Raw genomic sequence first — 7,640 nt, 5'->3', positions numbered from 1 at the left:
TTCCATGTGTCATGTTCTAACTGTGTGATGTCCCTATAGCCAACAATGTTCCATGTGTCATGTTCTAACTGTGTGATGTCCCTATAGCCAACAATGTTCCATATGTCATGTTCTAACTGTGTGATGTCCCTATAGCCAACAATGTTCCATATGTCATGTTCTAACTGTGTGATGTCCCTACAGCCAACAATGTTCCATATGTCATGTTCTAACTGTGTGATGTCCCTATAGCCAACAATGTTCCATATGTCATGTTCTAACTGTGTGATGTCCCTATAGCCAACAATGTTCCATGTGTCATGTTCTAACTGTGTGATGTCCCTATAGCCAACAATGTTCCATATGTCATGTTCTAACTGTGTGATGTCCCTACAGCCAACAATGTTCCATGTGTCATGTTCTAACTGTGTGATGTCCCTACAGCCAACAATGTTCCATGTGTCATGTTCTAACTGTGTGATGTCCCTATAGCCAACAATGTTCCATGTGTCATGTTCTAACTGTGTGATGTCCCTATAGCCAACAATGTTCCATGTGTCATGTTCTAACTGTGTGATGTCCCTATAGCCAACAATGTTCCATGTGTCATGTTCTAACTGTGTGATGTCCCTATAGCCAACAATGTTCCATATGTCATGTTCTAACTGTGTGATGTCCCTATAGCCAACAATGTTCCATGTGTCATGTTCTAACTGTGTGATGTCCCTATAGCCAACAATGTTCCATGTGTCATGTTCTAACTGTGTGATGTCCCTATAGCCAACAATGTTCCATGTGTCATGTTCTAACTGTGTGATGTCCCAACAGCCAACAATGTTCCATGTGTCATGTTCTAACTGTGTGCCATATTTCATGCTTCTTTCATAAAGTGCACGATTTTCGCCTGAAATGCTTGGACTAAGAATCCTTATTCTGGGGAGAATTAGGTTCACCAAAAAATTAGCCAAAAGATCTACAAGCTCACAACTCGTCACGTTGTGGGGCGTTGTGAGCTTGTAGATCAGCTATTTTTGGTGACAAGAGTTGTCTGTAGATGGAAAAAGAACTCATCAAGTACAGTGTGAATCAGGTCTGTTTTACTAAGCATAGTGAAGTGATATCAAAGTATTCTGAAGCAGGGACCCCTTAGACTTAGAGAGACAGATGAAGCAGGGACCCCTTAGACTTAGAGAGACTGATGAAGCAGGGACCCCTTAGACTTATAGAGACAGATGAAGCAGGGACCCCTTAGACTTAGAGAGAGAGATGAAGCAGGGACCCTTAGACTTAGAGAGACAGATGAAGCAGGGACCCCTTAGACTTAGAGATATGAAGCAGGGACCCCTTAGACTTAGAGAGACAGATGAAGCAGGGACCCCTTAGACTTTGAGAGACAGATGAAGCAGGGACCCCTTAGACTTAGAGAGACAGATGAAGTAGGGACCCCTTAGACTAAGGGGGCGTTCACACCAGGGTTATTTGGTCCGCTTAAAAGGGACCATGGTCCTCTTTCTCCTTTGGTCCGCTGGTGTGAACGTGTAAAGGGACCATGGTCAGTGGTGCTTTGGGATTTTTTTTTCCGGGCGGACGGTCATTTATTGACGTCACGTGCACGCGCGTGCACGCGCCTCTAGAGGCTATTTAGATAGAAAGGATGTCAGCAGATCTAATGGTGGCAAAACAATAGTTTTCTAGTCTTAATTTACATTTGCATTGTTACTTAAGATTTTATGTTCTACTTTCTTTTAATTCATTTAGAAAATACAGCGCTGCAGTAGGATAGAGAAACAAAGTTTGGCTTGAACGAATCTCAAACACTAAATACCACAGTAATATGGAGCCATGTATGAGGACACACACACATCGACACATGCACATGCAGTCACAGCTGGAAACCTAGGTGTTAGGCTATATATCCATATGAATAGAGGCTTGAGGACGCACACACATTCACCACTAGAAACCTGTTATGCAAGTAGCCACTGATTAAAGTATTGCTTGTAGTTATCGCGGATTCGCGGGGTGGGGGGTTGTCGCGGCGGCGGCTCTCGCGGGGGGTACGCACGCGTTTACCGTTCGGTGCCGTCCGTGCGCGTGCATGTGGGGAAATATTTCCGGCCACACGGCGTCCGGTCCCGTCCAGCCCCCAAAGCACTACTGACCATGGTCCCTTTGTTTGGTCCGGACCATGGTCCTCTTGAAAAGGCAGGACTCGGTCCCCTTCCAAACGGACCATGGTCCGGTACTCTGCTGGTGTGAACGGAGCCGGACTTTATAGAGGACCAAACGTAGGTCTGATCAGCCTACAGTACATTCTGCATTGTGTGTTGTTCATTGAAAAACAATATGGAAAAAAAAAAAAAAAAAAAAAAACAACGATCGTGAAGCAATTGTAACTTCGGCTACAAGAGACTACACTCATCAATCTTCATGTTTTGCAGTTGTAAAGCTGGATTAATAATTAGTTCTAAAGGCATGAATTTCTTAGGGGAATCATTATTGATATGACCCGACCCGCTGATATTTCTTCATGAGCTGCAGTAGGCTACACGTTAGACGTTAATAATTGTATCATATCATCTCTTCTCCCTGCGAGCCGGCGCCATGGCCGGCGCTGTCACCAGTTACATGGAAACTGGTAACCCATCTTGTGCTGTGACTCCAGGGGTCGCTCTCCGAACACGGTGATCATTGTTTGTTTTGACACAAATACTGTCACAAATAAAAGTAAGGTCACCATCTTTTGTATAACACGGGAGGAGAACTAAGGAGGCGCGCTGGGCACACAACTTCCATCCAACCTACCACAACACAGAAATGTCATACTTGGCTTTTCTTCCGAGGCATTAGAATTTTCTCTTTCTTCGCTCTCTCGCTGTTCCCTTGAGGACAGGCGTGCACGAGTCAAACTCTTCACGTTGTTGTCCCAACTTGGGACGGCAGTATGTCCATGGAATATGTCATCAGGTGCGCCCGGTGCGGTGCGCAAAAATAACGGATTTAAAAGCTTGCAACACTGTCCGATGCACGGCTGTTATGTTTCAGGGCTAAACGAATCCTGTGGTTAAAAAGAACTGATCTGCAAGCTATAGCATCCCGTTACATTATGTTCTTTTTAAGCATGCGCCACCGCATATAAAAGTTATGGCTCACACGCATATATGCTTGATTCAACGTTTGGGATTATACATTATTTAATTGTTTTTATTTAGGTTATTTATTCATTTAGCTTCACATTTCCAACCTGATAAGGATAGGAAATATCATTATGGACCCATTGCTTCACTTGCTTGTAAAGAAAGAAAGGGAGATACAGAGTGATTATTTGATGTGGAAACGGTGACGCTTTAACTGTTTTTATCTGGCCACGCGTTCTTGCGCTATTTATTGTTAAAATAATTAAAGAAGAAGGATTTATGCTTGGCTATATCTTTTTTTTTTTTTTTTTTTTTCGTGAGAGAGAGAGAGAGAGAGAGAGAGATTCCTCCGTCCGTCCGTCCGTCCGTCCGTCCGTCCGTCCGTCCGTCCGTCCGTCCGTCCGTCCGTCCGTCCGTCCATCCATCGCTAATTACTGCCTGAAATGCGTGAGTGCTTCTTTAAAAAAAGATATAGCCCATGGAAGCGGCTGTGATTAATAACACAAGAATTAATTAGAATTGGCAGTGAAGTAATTTTCCATAGGAATAGCCTATTCTGTCAATAGATCAACAGCCGCCTGTATGACCACGTGTCAGTTGTTTACATATTTGGTTCTTTTAACAAAAGTCCCATGTGAACGCTAACCGGACCAAATTCAAAATGCAACAATGTAAACATTTGGTCCCTGATCCGGACCTTCTAAGCGGACTTTGGGTGAGAACGTGACCTAGAGAGACAGATGAAGCAGGGACCCCTTAGACTTAGAGAGACAGATGAAGCAGGGACCCCTTAGACTTAGAGAGACAGATGAAGCAGGGACCCCTTAGACTTAGAGAGACAGATGAAGCAGGGACCACCACTACACATCATATAACATTGCAGATTCATCTTTCTTCATAGATTTCATACATACTGTATACTCACAGACTTGTAAATCATGACTTGTTTATTATTTTGTTGTAAATCAATATTAAAATAGTGGTTTTATCACAACAACAGAAGATCACAGGGTTTGGAACTGTTTTTTTATATATATATATATATATATATATATATATATATATAAACACAGTTATCTATTGGAACTGTTCATAGATCATAATCAACATAATCAATACATTTACATTTATTTATTCATTATGTATATGTATTATTTAAAAGGTTTAAACTTTACATTTATTAATTCATCATTTAAATGTATTATTTAAACAGTTTAAAAACATTGCATTTCTTTGTGTCATGTTGACAAATCTTCTCTTCTGGGATGCTGTACACACTTTCCCCAGAGGGAGGCAGCATTGAGCCACATAGGGAGACATTTAGTGCATTTCTCTTAACAACAATGAAAGCAGTATTTTAAGTATAAAAAGTGATTATAAAATGATGTGCGTTGGTTGTGCCAAGGGAACTGATGTAAAATCTTTATACAAATATAACAATATGACACTGCAGACGATATGATCACCATATTAACTATTTTGTTGCTGTTCAAAATGCATTGTGTATTTTTACACAAGACGTGGAAAATGTACAAACTGTGTTTATCTGTCTTGAAATATTCCCCCAACAGTCACCACCCCCCCCCCCCCCCCCCCCTCACAGTAAAGGCATCTTTAGTTTAGTGTAAATATGTTCTCCTGCTATTAGGCCTACCACTAAAACCACTAAAATGTCTGTCTGTCATTCAATATTATTATACAAGTTAAAACAAGGATCTCAATCTAAATAAATCATGTTCTTTTCCTGAGCTTATACTGCAAGCCAAATGACGTCATGATGACGTCATGATAACGTCCTCCGGTGACTCCGGTGACGTTCAGAACTCGGCCAGATCACAGCCCATACGGGGATGATCTTGACGTCATTACCAGGACGTCATATGGACTTATGGATTATTGTTATTGTTTGTAATGTTAGTTGAAATATGAGCGTGTAAGGTTATATTCTGGGACATATCAGACTAGTTATGATATTTATCTGGCCTCGATCGGACCCTCTCTGATTAATCCAGGACGTCTGTTTTGGTGGGCAGGATTTATGTTGGTTGAAATCAGGTGATATTCTGGGCCAGTGGTTCTCAACCTTTTCAGGCCGCGACCCCCCAAATAATCCTATTTTAACTGGGGACCCCCCAAATAATCCTATTTTAACTGGGGACCCCCCAAATAATCCTATTTTAACTGGGGACCCCCCAAATAATCCTATTTTAACTGGGGACCCCCCAAATAATCATATTTTAACTGGGGACCCCCCAAATAATCCTATTTTAACTGGGGGACCCCCCCACCCTGACGAGCACTAAGAGTTGAGGAATTACTTTTTCTATAACACGGTTCTATTGTGAAAATAGCATATCCGCGTTGTGAGCATGTAGATCTGCTATTTTCACAATTTCTGCCTCTAATATTTGCCAATTTGCCAATGTTTAATTTGATATTTTAGAGGCATGAAAAAGTCCTTAAATTGTCTCATACTCGCTACACGTAAACGTTGTGTTGGTTTGTTTACTGTTGAGATATACTGTACAACTTGAATTGACTTTAAAACAATGTTTCACATTAAGTTCATCATCTGGGGACCGCCCAGAATAATTTGGGGACCCCCGACCCACAGGTTGAGAACCACTGTTCTAGGCCAGATCTGACTAGTCATGGTTTGACTTGATCTGGCGCCAATGGAGACGTCACTGATTGGTCCATGTCCTGACCGTGCTTGCTGGGTAACCTTTTAGTTGGCCTTGTACCAGTGAACTGTACCGTCATGAAACTGTACTTTTTCCAATGTAAAACTTCTAATAAATGCTTCAATCAATCAGTCAATCAATCAATCAATCAATCAATCAATCAATCAATCAATCAATCAATGCCAATTGCTTCCAATCACTGGAGAGAACTCGTACCTGACACAAGAACAAGAACAACAAAAATCCCCCCCCCTCAATCTCAGACTACACGGACACAATAGCTGTCGCAACTGTGTGTAGGGTACCTAACAACTTTGAAAAAATGTCTCAGTCGTAATAAAGTCGCGGAGCGCTCCCGTGATTCGGTCGTTTTCCAATCGTTAAATGTGAGGTAGTGTTCCGACTCGATTTTTACCCCAACTTGAGAACCAGATTCTGTTACGAGAATATCAAACTATAGTTTAATATTTTCACAAATCGACAATCGAGTCTGAATGAATACAATGACGCAGCCTACATCCAAAACAGAACGAGACAAAAGCAAAGCCATTCATTCCCCAAGACGCTGAGCTGCCAGTCTGGTCGTTGTTGGTGCTACTAGCCTACCACAGTAGCCTGATTTCAGACTCAGCTCACGCTTTAGTCTGAAACTGTGCTCTATTCTAAGCGATTTACAGGGAGGGACTTTTTTGCGAGCGTGCACGCGCGCATCCGCGTGCGAGTGATCGCGATGCACGGTGATCGAGACGCACGGTGGACGCGACGCACGGTCGCGGACTGTGTGTGTGATTGTGTGTGTGTCTCTGTCTGTGCCAGTGACAGAACTGCGACCATAAACATGTAATCAACATAAACAGCTTGGTGAACTCAGCGCGTGCGTGTGTGTGCGTGTGCCTTCCTCAGCCTGCCTGTGTGTGAACTTCGTTTGAATCGTTTCAACTGCTGCACGGATTGTATATTCGTTAGACCCACCCCCACCCCCCGCGCTCATTGGAGCAGCCGAAAATAAAAAGTGATTCCTGTACTCAGCTCCAGACCAGAGAAAGAGTCCACTCTGAGAGTGGGCGGGGTCTATGGTCTGGAAGCAGGCTACTACCACAGCCCTTTATTAGTTATTTCTCCCATTATTCCAAACATTCAACGTTGATAATAAGTTGATAGGATGGATCTGCACCGGCTAGACTGAGAGGAGAGAACTATAGAGAGGAGAGGGCTGAGGGAGGAAGGCGGAGCTCGGTGTGTGTGTGTGTGCACTGCATGTGCAGTGATGGAAAAAGTAATCAAGTAAAAGTATCAATACTGCAATACTGCGATGCGACGCGCTGTGACTGAGCTTGTAAATCGGCTATTTTCATTTATGGTTAGCCTAATGCTTTATAATATTATAATTTATATAGGAACACAAGGCTATAAAATAGGCATATTTCAGCAAATAAAAGGGAATCTTGAACCAGTCTTTACAAAATCTTTAGTGGCATCTCACATCTAACGACTGAAATCTTTGAAAAATCCTTATAAAGTTTTTGGAAAGTCTTTTTCAAATCTTATAGTGAGAGGGTAGTCTTGGAGAAATCTTTACAAATCTGTCCAACATCTTATCAAAGTTGATAGTTGTAAGGCTAGCTTAAGGTTTTGTAAGGCTAGCTTCAGTGGAGCTTCAGTGGAGGTGTGTTTAAAGTTTGTCGTGTTCGTAAACGTTGTATTCTCTAGAGCAGGGGTTTTCACAGTGAGTGACAGGGCACCCTGGGGTGCCGTGACGTCAGTCCAGGGGTGCCGCGAGATCATTTGATAATATTTGGAATTTATTAATATCACTGCATCAACATCACTACACTATGCT

The sequence above is a fragment of the Nannobrachium achirus genome (assembly GCF_963921795.1).
Source record: "Nannobrachium achirus genome assembly, chromosome: 22".
NCBI classification, from domain to species: domain Eukaryota; kingdom Metazoa; phylum Chordata; class Actinopteri; order Myctophiformes; family Myctophidae; genus Nannobrachium; species Nannobrachium achirus.
Note: the sequence above shows the minus strand (reverse complement) of the source record.